The sequence below is a fragment of the Sander lucioperca genome, chromosome 17 (assembly GCF_008315115.2).
Source record: "Sander lucioperca isolate FBNREF2018 chromosome 17, SLUC_FBN_1.2, whole genome shotgun sequence".
Lineage (NCBI taxonomy): Eukaryota > Metazoa > Chordata > Actinopteri > Perciformes > Percidae > Sander > Sander lucioperca.
Window position 1 is genome coordinate 16709628 of NC_050189.1, and position 12500 is coordinate 16722127.

Here is a 12500-nt window from a genome sequence, read left to right on the forward strand (position 1 = left end):
ATAAAGATTGGTGAAACAAGCCTTGCTGCGTCTGGGGGAGTGAATCAGAACAAATGTACATAAATAGGGAGCACACAGACTACATGTTACCCTCTGTTACCTTTTAAACTCAATAAACAGCCATGTAGTTAACAAAAGTGTTGTTGATTATTATAAATGGTGATGTTTGTGACATGAACGGTATGGTTTTAAACAATAGAGAATGGTGTATTGATGGATGTAGCTATAGCCTATAAATCACCACAGTATTAGATGTTAAATATGAGCACAAGAACGCTACGGGATTACTGTGGGGGATCTGATGAATGGCTAGTTTAACAGATGATTTGAAACCAGTATAATAAGTAACAGAGCATATTGACAGGCCAACCAAACATATACAGCAACATTTACACTCAGTCTTTGAGAGCTAAAAATACCTGAGCTCGTGTTGAGCTAGGGAACTATGGATGTATGACGTCGCGACACCACGCTTCAGTCATTTCAGAGAAATGGATCTGTACCATCAGACTCCTCTCTAACCGCCCATGGCGAGTTGCAGCCCGGCGTGGACCAATTCTGACAGTCTGGCCTCCTGTTATCTCCCAGCGGAGTGCATTTCCCCCCCGCTCGGCTGGTCAGAGCCCCCGAGCACCTGGCCTCTCTCAGCGCGGCGACCAAGGAAGGCTAGCGGGCGTCCTTCGGAAGGAAGGGACCTTCGGTGATCCTGGGAGGAGCGGACTTAAACCGTGAGTACTTCAAAAAATCATTTGGTTGTGAAGATCCCCTCGGGCAGTGCTTTTCATACACAGGGGGACAAGAGCCGTGAGTTGGGGACGTCTAGGGTAGTAATTAGAGATGCACCGATTCCAACTTTCTAGGCCAATTCCAGTTTCCGGATTTCTTTGAGTTAGGCCAGCCGATACTGATTTTAGCCGATTCTGATTTAATTTTTTCTAACCACTTTACAGCACACACACACATATTTATTTTCTATCTTTTCTTTAATAGAACATGTGTTGAACAGATAATGGATCATTATAAAATAGAACTATATAAATTACTCCTGGTGTGGGACATTCACACACATCTAAAGAGCAATGTTGGAACCATTTCCTTCTTTTCACATCAATATCAACTAAAGAAATGTGATTTAGGTTTTTGGTGTCGTCCCTCCACGCCCTACTTTCTCCTTGCAGGTGTTGCATATTGCAAACTTGTTATCTTCTGCACACACGCTGAAGAATTCCCAAACAGCTGACATGTTGCAGGTTAATTCACCAGGTTCCTACATGTGGAGAATAGCGTCGACACACGCTTCACACTGTGAGCGGGTACGCGGCACACACGGCAGAGAAGTTGAGAGAAAGGAAAAAGAGAGCGTGCTGTGGCGTCCGTGCTGTGGCGTCCGTGTGTGCGTGCGTCCTTGAGAACTGTAACTGGTATAACTTATGTTGTCAGTTAATCGGAGCGTTGACCGGCATGACATCACCATATGTCAGACTGACCTGCCGGTCGCCGGTCGTGGCCGAGCACGTGAAAACCGGCCAATTCTGGTCACCGGCCGCTCTACCGGTCTATCTCTAGTAGTAATCAAAGCCTCGTCAAATACTCTATATACCTCAAATACTCTATATACCACAAATACTCGATATACCTCAAATACTCTATATACCACACTCTATATACCACAAATACTCGATATACCTCAAATACTCTATATACCACAAATACTCTATATACCTCAAATACTCTATATACCACAAATACTCTATATACCACAAATATGTGTAAACAACCCCTTCCATGTCATTTGGCCAGGGCAGGGCGATGGAGAAAACAGAGTAAATTAATATTCATTCGGGTATGGGAAGTCTCATTAATATTCAAAAGGTCATATACGTGTCTCCTATTGGCTGTGTGTGTGTCTGTGTGTCTGTCTGTGTGTCTGTCTGTCTGTCTGTCTGTCTGTCTGTCTGTGTGTTCAGTATGATAACTGTCTGTCTCTCTCAGGGCTTCTCACCATGTTGTTTCTACGGTAACATCACGCTGCCTGTTTTGATGGACAGCGCCTCATGACCTTTGACCTTCGTCACACACACACACACACACACACACACACACACACCACAGACACACACACACATACACACATACACCACAGACACACACACACATACACACACACACACCACAGAAACATTGACCTCTGACCTCCAGATATCTGAATGAAAATGGGTTTCATGGGTACCCATGAGTCTCCCCTTTACAGACACGCACAGTTTATGATAAGACATGCAGTTTTTACTGGAAAACTATCATGTTTTTCCCAAATGATGTACATATTTTTAAATGGCTTGAACTATAGTGCATATAGCTGCCGGGTCATATTTTCATGAAAACAGAATCGTCAGTAAATGTTTGATTTTCTTGTGATGTGAATAAAATACAACACACTGCTGATCAGACTGATAGACAGTAATTATCATTTTATTATAGGGTGGAACGTCCCTTTAACATATTCATACGCTGTGAACAAACAGCAGAGAAATGATCACTTTATATTTCTTTCTCTTCATTACTGAATCAAAGACGTTCAACGTATTACATTCATTATAATCAGAATAAAAGTGATTTAACAAGCCTTTCTTTACAGAATCACAGAAACATTCATCTCATTTTCACAATTATCACATTAAACTCAAACTGTCAATCATTGTTCTTGCTACACAGTGTTTTTAATACAGACATCAGATGAGATTAAAAGCTCAATGAGCCAGACAGAAAGTCATCTCATCATTTCCTTTATTTGTGTATTTAAAAGTTTAAACAGCTGCAGAGGACCCAAACATTTTTCTTCAACAAATAGTTAACGTGAGACTTTTGATCTGAAGTCTTCAATGTTTCTCTTCATTTTGAATGTTGCAGAATATTTCAGTATTTGTGGATCTGCTGCCTCCTGCTGGTCACTCTGCAGGCTCACACTCTGATTGGCTGCCAGCTGGAAGCAAAACCATCTAAACCAATGGAGAGCAGCTTTCTGAAGCAAACATTATACTAAAGTAAGAGACTCAAAAGTTATTTCCTGTCTGTGAGCCTCTTTAGGAGACTAGCAGCAGGTCCTGAGTGGATTGAAGTGAACGTGAACACAGATTATGAGAGATTCTTTCACCCCGTAATCACCAAAGTTAATATTGGAGCCATTCTTCAACAACTGTGTGTGTGTGTGTGTGTGTGCGTGTGTGTGTGTGTGTGTGTGTGTGTGTGTGTGTGTGTGTGTGTGTGTGTGTGTCTGTGTGTGTGTGTGTGTGTGTGTGTGTGTAGTGTTCATTTTGTCACCTATTTTTTATTTAGTCTTAGTCTTGTGCCAAATGTCCTTGTTAGTTTAAGTCATATTTAGTCATTCACATATCTATTTTTGTTAGTCAAGTTTTAGTCGACTAAAAGTCTCGTCATTTTAGTCTAGTTTTAGTCAAAAGAGAACTCAAGGTATCTTAGTCAAGTTTTAGTCAAACATTTTAGTCTTTTTTTTAAATAAATTAATTCTGAGATTATTTCTGATAACCATTTAATCAAATAGTGTTTCACACATCTCAAAAATTGGTTAAATGTCATAATTACCTGACAAAATTCACTTGTTGAATGATTTTTGTTGACTTCATCTTTGTTAAACGCTTCTGGTTTTATATCGAGCCTCTTCCTTCATGCAAATACAATCATACACAAACACATGTTAGGTAAGCACCAGGGCTCCTGGGCTCTACAGCACCAGGACTCCTGGTCTCTACAGCTCCAGGGCTCCTGGACTCTACAGCGCCAGGGCTCCTGGTCTCTACAGCACCAGGACTCTTGGTCTCTACAGGGCCAGGGCTCCTGGGCTCTACAGCGCCAGGGTTCCTGGGCTCGGACGTTGGTTTGCTGCCAGCGGTTACATACATTTCTCTGGGGGTTCTGCAAGCAGTTTAAGAGCGGCTAAGTCTGTCTCCTTCCCTTGCCCGGGGCCGGGCCACATCGCTACGCGCTGTAGCGGTTTCTGCAGCAGGCTGAACCGGGCTTCCTCCCTCCCCCGCCCGGGCCACATCGCTACCTGGATGTGTGACGGTTAGACGAAAAAAAGGGGACACGCCAAATCTCTAGATGAGCCGCAGCCGAGCCGCACCTGATTGGTTAAATAAAGTTGTGGGTAAAAACTCCTGGGACCCAATCAGCAGCTGGCCTGTTTGGAACAAGTCTGCGCTCCAAACGGGCCCAGCACTAGTTCTATCTCATGATGAACAAGTAGAGACGATCAGACGGAAATGAAGAGAGATAGTTAGTTTTTATTTTATGCAAAACATTTTCCTCTCGTCTTTTTTCATCAACAGTAATGCGTGTTAATTTAGTCTTAGTCGGCGTTTCTGGACTTTGGTGCAGTCTCGTCATCGTGTCGTCTTGGAAAAAAAGGTCGTTGACGAACATATTTAGTCTCTTCTGACGAAGTTAACACTAACACACACACACACACACACACACACACATACACACACACACACACACACACACACACACAGACACACACACACACACACACACACACACACACAACACAGACACAGACACACACACACACACACAACACAGACACAGATACACACACACACACACACACACACACACACACACACACACACACACACACACACACATACACACACACACCCAAATGGAGCTCTGCAGCGGGAGAGAAAACTTTATTTAAACTGGACCAGAGCCAGTCCAAGCTGTGGCTCGGGGCCCTGAAGAGGTCTTCATCTTTTACATTACAGGTCAGAATCAGAATCAGAATCAGAATCAGAATCAGAAAGGGCTTTATTGCCAAGTACGTTGCACATACGAGGAATTTGTCATGGTGTTGTTGGAGCATGTCACACATACAAATGTAAGAAGGATAAAAAGAATATAAACAATATAAGTATAAACATATACACACAGTATGTATTAATAACGATAAAACAAAATTAAATAAATAGTAAAATAATTTTAAACAATAGTAAAAAGGAACGCTACAGCAGAGTAGGTACAGTAGGTACAGAGTATTTACAGTGGGGTGTGGAGAGAGTCAGGGTGGTTTCCGGGCCTTGTTAATAAGACTAGTGACGGAGGGGAAAAAACTGTTTATGTGGCGTGAGGTTTTGGTCCTGATGGACCTCAGCCTCCTGCCAGAGGGGAGTGGCTCAAAGAGCTTGTGTCCGGGGTGGGAGGGGTCAGCCACAATCTTTCCAGCACACTTCAGAGTCCTGGTGGTGTAAAGGTCCTGGAGCGGCGGCAGATTGCAGCCAATCACCTTCTCAGCAATCTTTAAAAATAAACGGCTAAAGACGCCTCTTTTTAGTCAGGCGTTCACTTAGCCACATTGCTGACTGAATCTTTTAGTATTTATGCTTTTGTGTTTTACTGCGATTTATTGTGCTTTCTATGACTATTGATCTGTTTTAATGTATGTATTTATTTGCCTGTGAAGCACTTTGTGACTCTGTCTGTGATACAGAAAGGGCTATAACAAATAAACTTTACTTACTTACTTCGCTACTTACTAGCATATCAGTACAATTTGAAATATTCATACATACATGTTTTTTTTTTAGCATCTTTGTGTATATTTCTATGATCTGTGTAATTGCAATAAGACTGCTGAACTCTTGAGCTCATAACTACGACACTTTACTCACACCGCACTGGGACACTTTACCTTAAACGATTCCTACTATCTGTTTATACCTGCACACACTGCAGTTTACATGTATATTTTACCATCATGCATGTATTACCATCTCCAGAATCAAACCCATGCTTTCACACTCCCGACCTGGAAAAAGTCATTCATGTTTTCATCATGCTCTCCTTTCTGTCATCAACCAAAGGTCCCTCTCTCGCCTACAACTGGTTCACAATGCAGCAGCTTGGCTTCTCACTGCTTTTAAAGCAACACTAGAGAACTTTTCCCGCTTCTGTCCCCCTACAGGTTGTCTCATTGTAACTACAGCTTGCGCTACCTGATCTGGCAAACTTGCATAATGTAATGTAATGGACAATTCCTCTTCCAACCTGTAGGGTGGCCGAAGCGGGAAAAGTTCTCTAGTGTTGCTTTAACAGAGGACATAACATCACCCCAATCCTGGCTTGGCTCCATTGGCTCCCTGCTCATTTTAGAGGTGATTGTAAGATGTTACTGATCACTTTTAAAGCCTGTCTGGGTCTAGATGTTGTAGAGATGTTGACCCCATATGAGCCAGTTCATTCAGTCATTTAGGCTTGTGTCATATCCACTGCTCCACCGTTCATCAGCTAGGAATCAATAAAGTTTCTCTGGAAGTTAGACAGCGTGCAGCGGGAGGGGTTGGAGCTTTCTAATAAATGTGGTAAGGGTTTGAAAAAGTTTAAATATTTGGGGGGAAAAGTTGAAATCTAAAAAACTATCTAAATATTTTGAGAATTTGTGTCAAAAAACTGTTATAAAGTTAGTTTGAATAACTTTATTGGCATTCTTACATCAGACAGAGTTAAACAGGAGAATAATATAACATAATAATGTTCATGTTCATGAATATTCATTGGTGGTAATCAGCTTCCATATTTCAAAATAAAATACATTCCTGTTAATCTGGTTGTTTTTATTCTTTTATTTAATTGTTGAAATATGTCATTCATTCACTCATTCATTCCAGACTTATTATAAATAAATTCATCCATAAAATCCCTTTTTATCTTAAAATATTTTGTTATATTTCATCTTTTTACTTGAAATATTCAGACCTTTATTCTGAAAATATTTTGACTTTTATTCTGAAATATTCAGACTTTCTTCTTCATTACAGTTTTTCTCAATTGCTTAAACACATTTGCCCACTCTGACATCACATTTTCAAACCAGTTAACACACAGGATCAAACTGAAGCTCAATGGCCACTCACAACACTCACAAAACATTACAAGCATGCAACATAAGCAAATATTTCCATCAAACACCACAACTTGTGGTCAAATTAATTTATTCTTTCAGTCAATCATTACACAGTGGACGACAAAATACAAAATACAGCCATCAATATGAAATATGACACTTTACAAACTCAAATGGATACTGAAAAAAAAAGAAAAAAGCTTATTAAAGGAAACTTATGGGTGGAAATACCTTTAAAAAAAAATATATATATATTTTATCTTTCACATTTAGTCCATTCGTTCTTGACGATTATGCCACAGGTTCTCATCAACATCGCATTGAATGTTTTCCATTGCAATGCACCGAGGGAAATACCTCCTTGCGTGGCGCATCCATCCCTGGCAGTCCTCTGCACCTATTGCCCGGCAACCAGCATTCATTGCCTCCAGGAGGGGCATCTGCTCATATGGCCGGTGATCATACACCTTCCACCTCCAAGCAGAGAAGAACTCCTCGATTGGGTTCAGAAAAGGGGAGTATGCAGGAAGGAAGTGCATCATAATACGAGGCAGCTGCAAACCATTCGTTCACAAGGCGAGAGTGATGGAAAGCCACATTGTCCCAAATTATGACATACAGAGTCATGCCAGGCCTCAACAGCCCTCTCTCTTTGGGTGGAATCAGTATTTCTTTCAATGAATCAAGAAATGTGATGAGGCGTTCTGTATTGTATGGGCCAATGGTTGGTATGTGGCAAAGGACCCCATCATTGGAGATGGCAGCACACATGGTGAGATTGGCACCCCTCTGACCTGGCACTGTGACAGTGGCCCTCTGCCCAATAACGTTCCTCCCGCGTCTCCTCGCTTTACAGAGGTTGAAGCCGGCTTCATCCACAAAAATGAATTTGTGATGTGCCCCTTGTTCTGCTAACAGGGCAATACAGTAAAGCTGAAATACACAGTGGTATACATTACAGTAACACTGTGAATTACCTGTTCTCATTCCCAAAAAGCCTGACAATAGATGCCACATTGCTCTGAGTCAGAATGGGCTGGACCCTTTGTCCAGCCTCTCTGAAGGACCAGCCATGATTGATGACATGGTCAATAATTGTTGCCCGAATTTCATCTGAAACTTGAGCTGGATTTTGTCCTCTTGCTGCTGCAGCTCCTCCACCACGCATACGGGCTCCTCTTCTTCTGGCCCCTCTGGCTCCTCTTCCTCTGGCCCCTCTGGCTCCTCTTCCTCTGGCCCCTCTGCCATGGCCTCTTACTCTTATGCTTGCAAATAGCAACACAGAGGTGGCATCTTTTATAGATGGAGGACTGATTGCTGATTGAAGAGTTGTTCAAATGAGTTTCACACAGGTGCATAGAGTTTTCTAATTATGCAAGTACTTTCTATCAGCTGTGAATAGATGTTTTCCTTTTGTTCACCACAGTGAATCCAATAGAGTTCGGGGTCTTTCAATGAGATCTGTGGTAACTGTTTTGACAAAGGGCGTGAAAAATGTGTGAAACAAATGAAAAAGTGTTAAAACATTTGCAAGAGAAGACTTCTGCTGTGCTAATAATGTGATGATGAAGATAAAGGGGATCCCAGTTTCATTTAGTGTGTCTTAGCAAATGAGAAAAACTGTAAATCCAGACTAATTTTAAATAATTTCATAATAAAAGTCTCTCTCTTTCTCACCTGAACATGATTTTGTGAATAAACTTCAAAACATGAACCCAGCGCTGTGAGATACATATTTATATATATTTATATATATACCCAGGGCCCTCATGTGAGGAGGGCCCAAAAAGATGCTAGAATGAATAGCTGTGGATGCAGGGAGGGGCCCATAGAAAATGCCTTTCTACAGGACCCAGAAAGTTGAGCTACGCCCCTGCTCATACAGTACCTTGAACTGGTAAAATAAGCCTTAACATATTCTTAGACAGGATTATTCATGTTTTTTTCTGCTGTTAATTTTCTACTTTTTCATTTACATCATTGATAGAAACTGATATGGTTATACAGCTAAATGATGAATAATCTAATCTAATAATGCCTCTGGACCAGATGGGGAAAATCCAACATCTCTTTTTCTGAAGAGCCTAGTCCTCCATGAAATGCATATGTAAATATAATGTGAATGGAATATTTTGTTTTAAGTGTTTTTGCCCGTAAAATATATGTCCACTTTCTCACCTGGTTCTTCCAGGTCCCTCTCTTTGTCCACTCTCTCTCCATCCTCCTCTCTCTCTCTCCATCCTGCTCTCTCTCTCTACCCCCCTTTCTATATATATATATATAGCGGTGCTCAAGCCGTTACGGCAGGCTATTAATAGCACTCTTTAAAAACTCGTTGTAGACACACACACACACAGACACACACACACACACACACACACACACACACACACACAGACAGAAACACACACAGAAACACACACACATACACACACACACACACACACACACACATACACACACACACACACACACACACACACAGACACACACACACACACACACATACAGACAGACAGACACACACACACACACACACACACACAGACACACACACACACACACACACACACACACACACACACACACACACACACACACACACACACACACACACACACACACACACACACACACACAGACACACACACACACACACACACACACACACACACACACACACACACACACACACACACACACCCAATTGGAGCGCTGTAGCGGGAGAGAAAACTTTATTAAAACTGGACCAGAGACAGTCCAAGCTGTGGCTCGGGGCCCTGAAGAGGCCTTCAGGATCAGTCTGTGTCTCTGAGTTATTTTGTTTTTGCTTCTTGGAGATTAAAATAAATGTAACGTTCATCCAGCTATGAATCAATAAAGTTTTCTTTGTAAGGAGTGTTTGTAGCTTTCTCTAGGTGTTTCTCAATGTCAAGGAAGGATCCTTCGAAGCCAGAATTTCGAGGATGCTACGTCATCAACGTCCGTCGAAGGACTGTTCCAATGTCGAGGATCCTCCGAATTCCACCAAGGACTGAGTCCTTCGTTCGGAGATTTTCCCATAGACAGCAAAGGATGCAGATGTGTATCCTTCGCGCTCTCATATTACCCACAATCCTATGCGCGCGGCTTTGCCGGCTTGTTAAAAAAAATTAAATGGCGGACCTAAGCGGAGCCGGAGTGACGGGGCAATATGCTTTTATATGTAAGTATCTTTAGTGTTTAACGTTACCGTACATTTGTTAAAACGGTAGTACATAAAAATAACGTTTAACGTTTAAATGCCAGTACAAAATGCTATTGATAATTAGCTAGATACCTCACGAGCTAACGGTAGGCTAGCTAGCTAGCTAACTGAACCGGACCTGTCATTTAGCTAACAGTTGTTAGCTTGGTTGCCGTCACCGGCATTTCTTTTATAAATGACTAGATAAGTTGTGCAAACTAATGTAACGTTAACATTATACCATCCACAGCGTTATACTGATAGCTTTCTCATCTTTTTTGACAGGGACTAAAGAACAAACAGAGACATTTATACGTCTCCGTTTAGGCAGCAAGCAGCTGTTTACCGGGGGGAGGGACACCGCGGCGAACGGTTATCGGTGAGAAGCTACGCTATTGTTTAATGTTCAGAAGTAATAGCTAGCTGTGTAATGTTCAGAAGTAATAGCTGTGTAATCTGCTTTTTATTCCCCCTCCTCATTCACATAGGCTTATTTTGGAGAAGATGGGGATCGGAGGGAGGGTCACCCACGCCCAGGCCAAGAAGAAGTGGGACAATTTAAAAATGAAGTACAAGGTGGAAGATATTGTAGTTTGGGGTATTAATATGTATGGACATAATTGTTATGCATATTTTAATGTAACTTGTGATTTTTGAAGTAAGCTTTGGATGTAAACCTGACAGACTTGGGCCTGCTGACAGTAAGTTTAGTGTTGTGTACAATAGTAGTAATACATCATCACAACAACCTTTTAATCTTCACTGTTTAGGAATGCAAGTGTCCTGCAACAGGTCAGGGGACAGAGGATGGGAAGGCAACGGCAGCAACTTGGCCCTGGTTTGCCCTCATGGACAAGGCATTAGGGCAGTCTGCGGCAGTCTCGCCCCCCTGCCTTATTGCCTCGATCCAAGAGGACAAACCAGGGCCAAGCACTGCACAAGAGGTAGAGGAAGGGAGAGACGAGGAGGAGGAGGAGGAGAAGAGAGACAGCAGCAAAGAGAGAGCAGGGAACAGAGGAGAGAAGAGGAGAAGGGAGAGAGAGGATCCATTCCTCCAACTCCTCAAGGAGGACATTAAATATCAGAGGGAGGTAGATGAGAGGAGGGAAGCAGAGGCCAGAGAGAGGTCAAACCGCTTTTTTTTGCTGTTGGAGAGGCTGGCGGAAAAATAAATAAAGTAAATTAAATTTAACTGGTTTTGTCTTTGCCCTTTTTTAATTATTTAATATAAACTGTCTATGTCAATTTTGTTTTAAACCTTATTGTTCTTTAGACTGCAATTGAAAAACAAAGTAACAAATAACTAGCATGTGAAGCCTAGAACAATGTGTTGAACAATATCATCATCCTTATTTACAACGTTTTTGTGATTAGGTATTCCAAGCTCTACATAAAACATTCACTTCACTTTTGATTTTTTGTTTACAAAAAATTATTTATTTAAACATTTCTATATTGACAACTATATACATGAAGCAAAACATTAATTCAAACAACATTCTCATATCTTCAACTATATATAACAACTTCAACTATATACAACAACTTAAACATTTACAACTATATACAACAAGACCAAGAAGAACAACAACAATCATCTGGTCCAGTAAGATGATAATTGTATCTAACGTATCTAAAACACTTGCAGTATATTTAATATTGTATCAAGAAGGTAAATTAAATATACTTATGTACTAGCAATGTACTTTATTATGGTCAGTTAAGACCATAATAAAGTACATCACTAGTACATTCATTACATTTAATTTCCCTTCTTGACTGTGTATGGGTGTTTACCAATGGTGGTGTTAAATTACTTTTCATATGTTGGTTACAGTCTTACAGTAGTTTAAGGATAATTGCCAGCTGGTAACTTTGAAGTATGTTATTTGTCTTAATAGTCATAGAAACAACACACTTTCTTTTATGTACTTGGATGTGTCATCTTCCACACATTTAATTATTCACCTGGGAAAAATAGTCGTGGTCCAGGGGTGCCTCATGCAGTGCAGACACCTCGTTGGTCAGCGTGGCCCGCCAAGCTGCTCCACTCCGGCTGTCCCCACCATCACGCTCCAGAGGTAGCTGGTTGTCGTCCTCCTCCACAGCCTCTTCCAGCTCATCCCCAACACCAACACAAATGTTGTGTAAAATTACACACGCTGTCACCACCTGTGCACAAGGCAGAGTAAAGAAGACAAGACTTTGTTGAGATATGAAAAAACATGAACACAGAAGGTGTAGTGTGACTTTAGCAGTTGTTAAGCATTAACTTGTTTTGAGTAGGATATTATTATTAGAAATATTACAGTGATTTATTACCTTAGGGACAAAAACTGGATGTACTTCAAGTGC

General features: G+C 41.3%; 2 long non-coding RNA genes across 2 annotated transcripts in view; one reads left to right on the plus strand and one right to left on the minus strand.

The window, feature by feature from the left end:
• Positions 1-2454: 2454 nt before the first annotated feature.
• The window catches only part of LOC118493556, a 17453-nt gene continuing 7407 nt past the window's right edge, over positions 2455-12500 (minus strand). The window contains exons 2-3 of the long non-coding RNA XR_004895507.1: positions 8808-8813; positions 2455-2957 (exon numbers count right to left, since the gene is read on the minus strand). This is a non-coding gene — a long non-coding RNA (uncharacterized LOC118493556). The remainder of the gene's footprint in view (positions 2958-8807; positions 8814-12500) is intronic.
• Positions 9837-11227, plus strand: LOC116060274. The gene is made up of 3 exons (XR_004107465.2): positions 9837-10124; positions 10431-10524; positions 10634-11227. It is a non-coding gene; the product is annotated as an uncharacterized LOC116060274 (long non-coding RNA).